This window comes from Cimex lectularius, unplaced genomic scaffold (assembly GCF_000648675.2).
Source record: "Cimex lectularius strain Harlan isolate CLEC.00 unplaced genomic scaffold, Clec_2.1 scaffold241, whole genome shotgun sequence".
Lineage (NCBI taxonomy): Eukaryota > Metazoa > Arthropoda > Insecta > Hemiptera > Cimicidae > Cimex > Cimex lectularius.
The window spans coordinates 240,988-251,241 of record NW_019392841.1 but is presented as its reverse complement, the minus strand read 5'-3'; the positions used below and the strand labels follow the sequence as shown (position 1 = coordinate 251,241).

Here is a 10,254-nt window from a genome sequence, read left to right as displayed (position 1 = left end):
CTAAGCCGCTGCCGAGGCGTTCCCGGAAGTTTCTACGCTAGGGGAGCCCCTATACTCAGGGAGATAGAGTGGCCTTCTCTATCTAGGGAGTACGCGGGAGACCAGGCTGATGTATTTCGGCCTGTTAGCCCTTTGCTTGCGGCATTCGACCCGATGCAAAATGCGGGCCCGACAATTCGGAGTGGACAAGCGGCGAGCGATGTTGTCTCGGCCCTTAGGGGCTGGGTTGCCTCTACACCAATGCTGCGACGGTAACACTATTCCGTCTTATGTGGAGGTGGGTCAGCTCTCATCTTGAGAATGAAAACGTCCGATAAGGCCGAAAAGGCCAGGTGCGGATGCTAAAGATCCTCTTGTCTTGTTGACGATGAGTTCTCGGGAACGGAATGACCGGTTAGTAGTCCTACCATTCCTCTGAGTCTGGTCTTCTTAATTACAGCTGTATTTTCCTCTTGGTGTGGGTTGTTTTAGCATAAGTTTACTGTGTTTAGCGCCCCTAGAGTTCATCCACTTCTCATTTTGTTTTATTTGGATATGTACAGTCTTTGATGGAGGATTGTGTGTCTTTGTTGTATCCTGCAGATGGGATCATCGTTGTATATACCCATGTTGTGCAGATATTTTCTCAGATGGCAGTGACCGGTTAGTAGTCCTGCCACTCCTCAGAGTCTGGTCTTCTTCAATTACAGCTGTATTTTGCCCGTAGTGAGGGTTGTTTCAGCATAAGTTTACTGTGTCTTGCGCCCCTAAAGTTTATCCATTCTCATTTTGTTTTATTTGGATATATACAGTCTCTGATGGAGGATTGTGTGTCTTTGTTGTATCCTGCAGATGGGATCATCGTTGTATATGCCCATGTTGTGTAGGTGTTTTTTCAGATGCCAGTGACCGGTTAGTAGTCTTACCACTCTTCTGAGTTTAGCCCTCTCCAATTGCAACATGCCAGTCTTGGTGAGGGTTGTTTCATCATAAGTTTACTCTGATAATATTGAGTAAATCCTCATTGAATTAGTGATGAATATTTACTTGCAAATTATGAGAAATTTGCTGGAATTTTTAGTAGTCATTTTTAAAAGGGTGAACATGAGGTGCACTTTATTATGTGAAATTTATTGCAGAACGTTTCAAAATTTCGTCGTATGTGTTATTCAACGAGCATTAAAGTCATGTTGCATCTGAATCGTGGAACGACAAGGATGCATTATGGATGGGGTGCGCGTTTTTCGCTCAAGGTGTAAATTTTCCCAAAAATTGGCAAACGGTAGAAAAGTGAACAATCAGTTCCAGCGAGTCCGAATTTAAATATGAGCCGAGGCTCGCCGGTTTTATAAAATGTTGTTTTATCAGTCGGACTCCTAGTTCGTTAAACAAGCATGGGGAAAAAAGGCCTGGTCGCTCCGGTTGGAAAAACAGAATTTAACATTTTTGCAAATATGTTTACACGGCCGGAATGGGATGCACCGTCGCACAAGTTGCCTGGGATGGCAAAACATGTTTAGAGAATGTAAATGCCCGTAGGATTGGTTATGCATACGTATCCACGTCCGTAGGAAAACAACAGAGAAGGAGTGATTGATTGAGTGACCCCGGTTGCGTCATTCAAGATGAAGTGAGATTGATGACGTCCGATAGGCGAAAACCCTCATGTGTTTGTTGGCCCGAATCTTACACTAGCCCTAAGGAAATATTTTCCCAGCGTTAAATCACAGACTTAGGATTTTCTGCTTGAAAAATGCTTTAAAATTTTCTAAGGGGTGTTTTACCTATTTTGTTCATCCAGAATACTAGATGTAATTTTCGAGTCGGGTAATTTATAATATAGCACTATTGTAATAATTCTACACCATCAAAATTACATATCAAACTTTATAAGCATGGCTCAAATCTAAAAAGACTTTTTATTATGGATAAAAAATATCGCAATAATAAAATGCAATTGGATGAGATCACCAAGTTGATTCATAACGCGTCTCTGTTAAATAGAGGCCTCGGACCTTTCAGGCCACCCTCCTTTCCATTTTTTCCCCCTTCGTGACGTTCGGCGGTCATTTATTTCATCAGTGCCACGTTTGCGACTAAAGACGGCGACAATAACAATTTGGTGGGTCGTGGAGTTAACAGTTGGACATGTTTGTTTACAATGGGGAGAACGGGAAAGTTAGTCGTATTGTGATGGAGCAGCTGCCGGGGTGCGCACCCCTTCCTTTTCTCGACCGGTGACACTGGCCCACCATCAAACCATCCATCACCCTTCTTGCCCACGCCTACCGCGAACGCCAACTGTTTTCAAACAAGGTTCTCGGGGCAAAAGCAGAAAAGTTTCAAGACTTGAAACTTGAAATTTCACCCTTCGTATAAAGAAATGGCGTTGAAATAAACAATTCCCGTGAAATATATCGCGTCAGATTTATCGACTCTTCCTTGGTACATGAGATTTGATTTGAGAATCATGATCTGACAAGTCGGTTTCTGTTTTAGGTTTTAGATTTATCCCCAGACATCTCTATGTATGTAGTTCATTAGCCACAACTCTTTTAATAAAAACTACTTTTTCTTATCTTTTGAATCATACAAAAATCATGAGGAGCTCCTCGATTTCAGTTAGTATGGACGTCCGATCCGTGAAGCGTGTCGAGAATCCTTATTAGAACAAATAAAAACATACAAGCGTATGTGAATTGGCAAATTTCCCACACTGTTCAAAATGAGAAAATTGCAGTTGCAAGTGGAATAAAGAACCCCGATGAAAATTTGCACCTTAAAAACTTGCTGAAAAAAGAGTAAACCCAATAAACATTTTACACATCACCATCCTTAATTAAAACATAACAAAGCTTAATTGCCACTAAAAATCTAAATGTATATATATAACTTCTAACTTACTAACTTAACACTTCTCATCTAAATATATATAACTTCGGGTTAACTCGTCTTTTCTATTCAATTTTGTAAGTTGTGTGTGTGTGTGCGTGCGCGTGCGTGAGATAGATAGGTAGAGAGAGAGAGAGAGAGAGAGTGAGAGAGTGTGAAAGGAGGAAGGGTGAAATAGTGGTGGCAGAGAGAGTAAAAAGAAAAATAGAAATTTATCATCTCACATGCAACCGGGCTTTGGCAGTCCGTGGTCATACCTAGATTTTAATCGACCCTTCATCCAAAGACTCCTCTCACATGCTTGAGCATATCAGCTTCTAAAGAATATAACTTTTTACCTAAACCAATCACACTCTCACGCACTTTTAAATACATTTTTTCCTATTTTTCTCCAAAACTGGTCTGGACGTGCTCCGGCACAATTTTCATATCGGTTGGCATTCCAACACGCTCTCCCTATGGAACCAAAGAGTGAAATCCTTCAATTAAACAGGAGCAACCCTTTCTCTATCTAATGCACAAACGCCGGATTTGGGCCGAAAGTAACTGTGTGCCAACTTGGCCTATGCTTAGTCGGATTAGTATCTATTTTCCATTCATTTCCTCCGGAGGCCACCAGCAGAACGATCTCTTACGTGGGAAATTCTCTTGCGATCCAGCCTTTTTAAAGCTATCGTCAATGTTGATGTACACTTGATCTTGCGAGATGTTGTGACGTACCTCAAAACTAAAAGGAATTTATATTTATTATTATATACTAACTTCCGGTTAACTCATTTTTTTAATTCAATTTTGTAAGTTGTGTGTGTGCGCGCGCGCGTGAGATAGATAGATAGAGAAAGATCGATAGATAGATAGATAGATAAATAGAGAGAGAGAGAGAGAGAGAGAGAGAGAGAGAGAGAGAGCGAGTGAGAGGGAGGGAGGGAGAAGGAAAGAAAGGGGAAACAGTGAAATAGTGGTGGCAGAGAGAGAGAGTTAAAAGCAAAATTGAAATATATATATATCTAAATATATGGATAAGGCGATAAATAAATACACTTATAAAAATAGACCAGAAAGAGAGTATTGTAATTCAGATTTGTAAATAAAAATTCATTCAAGTACTCATTTAAATATAAAAAACGATATATAGATGAACATAAAGTATAGAATGAAAACAAAAGAGAGAGAAAGTAAACAAGAAAGAGAAAGAGAGACAGTGTACAAAGAAAACAAGAGAGAGAGAGAGAGAGAGAGAAAAAGAGAGGAGAGAAAGAAAACAAAAGGGAGAGAGAGAGAGAGAGAGAGAGAGAGAGAAAAGAAAAGAGAGGAGAGAAAGAAAACGAGAACGATAGTAAGAGAGAGAGAGAGATAGAGAGAGAGAGAGTAGAGAAAGAAAACAAGAGAGGAGAGAGAGAGAGAGAGAGTTAAATTAGTGTAGTTTATTAATCTAACTTCAAATTTAATTTTGCGAGGAACGAGGTAACGTACAATAACATGAAGCAACCTGTCCCAGGCAAGCTAGTAAGAAAGAGAGAGGTAAACAATTAAAGCAAAGAAAACTGGTTGTAAAGTTAAAAAATATATAACGGCATAAAACATTATCTTAAACAAAATATATAGAGACTGATGTACACAGATAGAAAGGCACAAGAAGATAAGTACATGAGAGAGTTAATTTAGTATACGTATATTCAATTTAATTCTTCAAATTTATTTTAGTGAGGAATAATGTAATGTACAAAATACAAAATATCATTGGTTAAAACTCAAATTCCGATGAATTCTTAACCAAATATCAGCTGGGTAAATTGGAATGTAAATTGTTGTACTGATTAAAATTTACAGATTGATAAGAACTAAAAAAAGAAAACAGAAAGGATGAAAACAGTGGTCATCGATAGCTAAATGGACATTTAAGGTACCAAAAAGATAAAAATTTATAAATGTTGATATAAACTGCTCAAAAATGAATAGGGATAATGCCAATTTCGTAGTATTTACTTTCCCTCGCTTTTTCATTTTATTTGTATTATAAATTGCATTAAAATTGATTAGAAATTATTATGTTTTTACTGAAGGAAAATTTAATTAAGGATTTTGAAAAAGCACAAAACAAAAGGTTTTAATTCCATAATTTTGTTTATTGGACACAATAATTTTTTAAACAATTAATATCGTGCATAATGTCTTCTGTTAGCTAAAACCTATGTGCACCTCTTAGGCATCATGTTAATAAAGTTGTCACTAATCTCACAAGGAATATCCTTCCATAGATGCTGCACTCAGTTGCTGCAGGTCAACTGGGTGCGGATGGTGATCTAAAAGCCTTCTGTGCAACGCATGTGCTCAATGAGATTGAGGTGTGGAGACGGTGGGAAGGGTAGATGGGAAATTCCAAGGTTTTATAAATTTTGAAGAACAATTCTGCCTCTATGAGGTCTGGCATTATCATCCAGAAATTGAAAAATCCATGTCAATGCCCCTGGTTTGAGGGATGTAAACCTCGATAATTTCTTGTACATATCGGACTGCGGAGAAGTTGCCTTCAACAATATGAAGTCCAGTTCGTCCTCCGGTGTAAATCCCCCTGACCGCCTTCTCCAAATTGCACTGAAGGGAGCACGAAACGGGCATTGTACGCATCCCCTGTTGTCCGTAGACTCTACGGCGCCTGCTATCACTGTACAGACTCATTAAGCAAACATTAACAGCATTCCAATTGGTGTTGTCTTCTAAGCGCTCGCTGCACCATTTTCTCATGAGTTGCTGATGGCGGGCTGTTGCTGTAGGTTCCAGCCCTGACCGTCAAAGTGGCTTACATGGTCAACTTCCCACAAACTTGCCAAAACATCTTATATTTCATTTCGGATCTGGCGGGTACTATAGAAAGGATGCCGTCTTGCAGCAATGACACTATTTCCGTCCTTCTGTCACTTCCAGTCTCTCGTAACCGAGCTAAAAGGCCGGGAGACCTCGCCGTTAGAAACGCCAACTGCCTCTGCGATGTCCACTTAACAGTGATTTCGATAACTCATGCTCTCAATAATATTCCGAACTTCTGCTTCAAGATGGTGTCTTCCATGGTTAAATAGAATACAACTGGATTAAAAAAGGGAAAAGACGAGAAAATATGTTTGTTTACAAAATGGGTAATCTTCATGTTTACTATTCTTAAGTAAATCAGTCGTTAAAAATGAGGATTAACATTTGTTTGTTTTTGGTTTGTATTTTCTATTTTGTTGCATCCAAACAAGAAAATATCGATTACATTTAATAGAATAAGAATAAATTACAAATATCTCCATTCATTTTTGAGCAGGTCGACCAATCTAAGCAGCAGATTGGTAGAAATATGGTTTAATCAGCACCACAGATGTATACAGCACTGAATCTCAGTTTTCAAAATTTCCTTTGTTAATGTTCATGATATAACTTTTTGAGAGAGAGAGAGAGAGAGTGAGAGAGGGGAGGGGAGAGAGATGCTACGAGATAAAGGTTGAGTACAGTTGGATTGATAGGATACCTAGGATATACCCTTTAACAATTTTATGAAACTATATACTTTTTTATTTTTTCAAAAAAGAAAGGTGCAGTCAATATACAGCTGACGTCTGCTAGAGTTACAATTACAGCTTAAAGTTTTAAGGGACCCCTCTCAAATTAGAATTAAAAGGATTGCCAGTATAGAAGGCAATTGAATAGTTTCCCTGTCCGTCAAAAGAGCAGTTGTATCTGATTAACCGTCGTGCAAAGAGGGGGAGCCGAGGCAGAGCATATCTGCAATCCATAACGGCGCATTATGAAACCATAATCCACGGTGGGCTAACGCGGGTCGGAGGCGGCTACATTGTGTTCTAGGGGTTGAACAATGGAAGGGCCGGGGCCGCAATCCAAACAAACCCCGGCGACGTGTGACAATGGCCTTTGTCCGCCACCCCCGGCCGGCCGGCCATCCCCCCAATTCATTTGGAAAAATTGCCCCGCCCCGTCTTTAATCCCACGGCTTATCTTGCAACTGTTGAGCACGACGTCGCTGGAATAACAACGGCTCGGAAAGGAAGCGACTTTTGAAATTTCAAAGCCGGCACATGGTGAAAAAATATGCCACGTTGAATTTCGAATCGTAATATTTTTCTAAACACTTACTTTCCAAATTTTGTTACAATTATCTCACTTAGAAATTTGTCGGAAAAAAGCCATCCTCACCGTCCATCGTTATCGATCGACCCATGGATACCATCCCACCTGGAATGGTGGATTTTCTTCAGAAACCGACCTTTTTCTTACCTCTGAGTATGTTCGACATGTCTAGTCTAATGAAACAATGGTCTATTGTGCCATCGTGGCATTGTGGCACATGGCCATGCATTATTCAAGCTGGTACGAAAGAAATTTCTGCTCCACAATCGGATTCATGATTTGTATCTTAATGAAATCTAACTCATATATGAGAACTGCTTCTCGAAAACAAAAACACGCATTTCGTTTACATAATTGTCAAATTATCCAATTATTTTTTACATTTATGTTGAACGATTAATTCCGTGAGAGAGAGAGAGTGAGAGAGAGGGGGTAAACAGCCAGAATAAAACAGGTAAGGGTGCTTTAAACACAGCCCAAACAGAGAAGATATAAAAATACATAAGGAAAAGTTAATTTAGGTTAAAAACTTAAGAGTTAAAAAATATACAGTTATACACACCGCGACCACTATTGACCTACAGTGCAATATCCATCATTGTTTAGTCTCTTCGTTATGCGTAAGGCTTTTTTTTCAGATCCCAAGCTTGGTTTAATAGTTTCGTGAATATACTAATAATCCAGGCTAAAACGCCTCCCAGGAACTGTATCAGGAGTAGGATTATCAGCAAGCATCACACACAAAGGACATTCTACGTTATTTGCTGTTTTTCATGGCAGTTCCTGCAGAGGCTTGTTTCTGGTGTCCCATGTGCACATATGCCTCCAGAGTGTGCAGTGTCCAGTCAGTAGTCCTAATATCTTTCTAGTTTTACCAAGTTTGAGGCTTAGCAGTTCTGTTGTTAGTTTCTGCGATGATTGATGATATTTTTGGCATGCCTCTGTCCTGGTAGAATACAGTCCCATTGTTCTGCAGATCCATAATTGTGTTGTATGCGAAACAAAGTTCTGAGATGAAAGACTCAACTTTCCTGGTCATTGCCCCGAGTTCTTCTGACATTAAAGGCCCTTGTGACCAAACATGGGTCACTTTGTACAGTATCGGCCAGGACTTTAATGCAGTTTCAAACGTCTGTGGACTTTACGATGAGGTATATATAGTGCCGTCTGGCTGTCCGGCTAGATGGTTATTCTTTTTTTACCAATACTGCTACTTTTTATCTCCATGGCACAGGACTCACAACAAAAATATCCACCTGAAAGATGAAAAAATGAAATGCATATATGAAGGCCTTCCTTTGGCACATTTCCATAGACAAGATGCTGACCTGTCATACTCTATCATCTGTATACTAGATTTTTTTTATTTGAAATTTTATATCGAGTCTTAATTTTAGAATCGTGCTGTGACCGGCCTGTGAATTGTGGCTCCGACCAATCCCTGAACGTAATGTAATTGTGGAGGATTATGGAGGACTTCTATGGACAGTTTTTGAATTCAGACTGAAGAGAAGAACAAAAATGAAAGAGGTAATGAAGATAGTGGTTAATACAAGGCATAGTAATTACGTTAAATATTGATAAGAAGACAGAAAGAATGTGTACAGTCTGAAACAAACAGGAAAAACGAGAAAAAGAAAGACTGACTAAGGGATAAAGAGGTAAGCATAATGAAAGTGGCTGTGAGAAAGAGGTAATAAAAGTAAAGTTCTCTCTTTTATTACACTTAACCTTTTATCACTTACCCACTCTCTCTTTTACGGGTTTTTCTCATTTGTTCATTTAGAGAGAGAAAGAGAGAGAGGAGAGAGAGAGAGAGAGAGAGAGAGAGAGAGAGAGAGAGAGAGAGAGAGAGAAGTAAAGAGAAATAATTCCGACCGGAAAGATCAAAAAGGTGGTTGTGAAAAAGTTTTTTAGGTTTTCTTATGATTCTTCCTTCTTGAAGGTGGGATAATAGGTCATCTTTTAGGTTTATAAAATTATCAATATTTTATCTCATTGATGATTTATTAACTAAGTTTAGCCAATCAAAATTAGGTTTTCGAGAAAAGATGTCCATTTTTAACTTTTTACATTTGTTTCTGACTAAATCGAGTCATGTTTGTACATGTCTTCATTTCTTTAAACATAAAAAAATATGATAAATTTAAAGCGAAGATAACATAAAGTTTGAAAAACTGGTTATCGATTTGGGCCGAAGATTGCCCTATTTGGAGTTTATGACGCACTTAATTCAAATATCATATCTATTTTATTCAATAATTAATTATACAATGAGGTAACAGGTCAGGGGGCGGCGGTGACCACAACGCTTTAGGCGTTGACACGGCGCTCATCACTGTAAGGTAAAGGTCCCGGGTTCGAATGCAGGGCACATACTTACAAATGGGCTTTTTTTTCAATAACACCGGCACCCTGAGGGTTTATATGACCTCTGCTGTTGCGAACCCTCTTAAAAAAATGGGGTACCAAGGGAGAAAGAGGAAGGGCGTTTGTTGTTTATAAATTTATCAATATTTCATCTTTTTGATAATTTATTAACTTAGCTAATCAAGTTTAAATTTGCAGAAAGCTTTCCAAGTTTAACTTTTTAAATATGTTTTTGATTAATTTTTTATTTGTTTTCCAGATCCTCCGAAGGCCTTCTACTGAACGAGCTTTCCTTTCCGATCCAACCTTTTTAAAGCTACCGTCAATATTGATGTACGCTTGATCCAACGAAGCATAATATACCTCAAAATAGATGACCTGATAGGTATCGAGGATATTACAACTTTGGTCTAACATCTTTTAAATTTAATTGAATACAGAGAGAATTAAGATAGAGTTACAAATGTAGATGAAAAATGTGATTTACATATACAAAAAATTTATGTTGTTAACAGTTGCAAAACTTGCGGTGAACAATGAACGCAGAATAAAATATAAAACTGATAAGGCATATCCACTATTTTCATTTTTTGTCAGTTTCGCCATTTTGAAAATTTCCGATATACTACAAAACACATCAGGATTGTTCCGTTATTTGGCAAATCTTTTTGTATGTCTGAAAGTATTTCCTGATTCGACTATCATCATCCTGCCTCCGAATCATTAATCATTAAGAGAGGGGACGTATGCATCACGGAACAATACTCAGAGATGACTTCCATTTTCCAGGAAATCGTCGAAGACAAAACCGTCGAGTCAGCCTGATTCCTGGCGCGGAATGACTGCGATGAAAAATTTTTCCCAGTCACCGGGGTCGGTTGATTAATT

At 38.6% G+C, this 10,254-nt stretch overlaps 1 long non-coding RNA gene across 1 annotated transcript; it reads left to right on the top strand.

The window, feature by feature from the left end:
- Positions 1-4,700: 4,700 nt before the first annotated feature.
- On the top strand, positions 4,701-9,937 carry LOC112127535. Its single transcript, XR_002910611.1, has 3 exons — positions 4,701-4,774; positions 8,394-8,526; positions 9,626-9,937. It is a non-coding gene; the product is annotated as an uncharacterized LOC112127535 (long non-coding RNA).
- Positions 9,938-10,254: the final 317 nt, after the last annotated feature.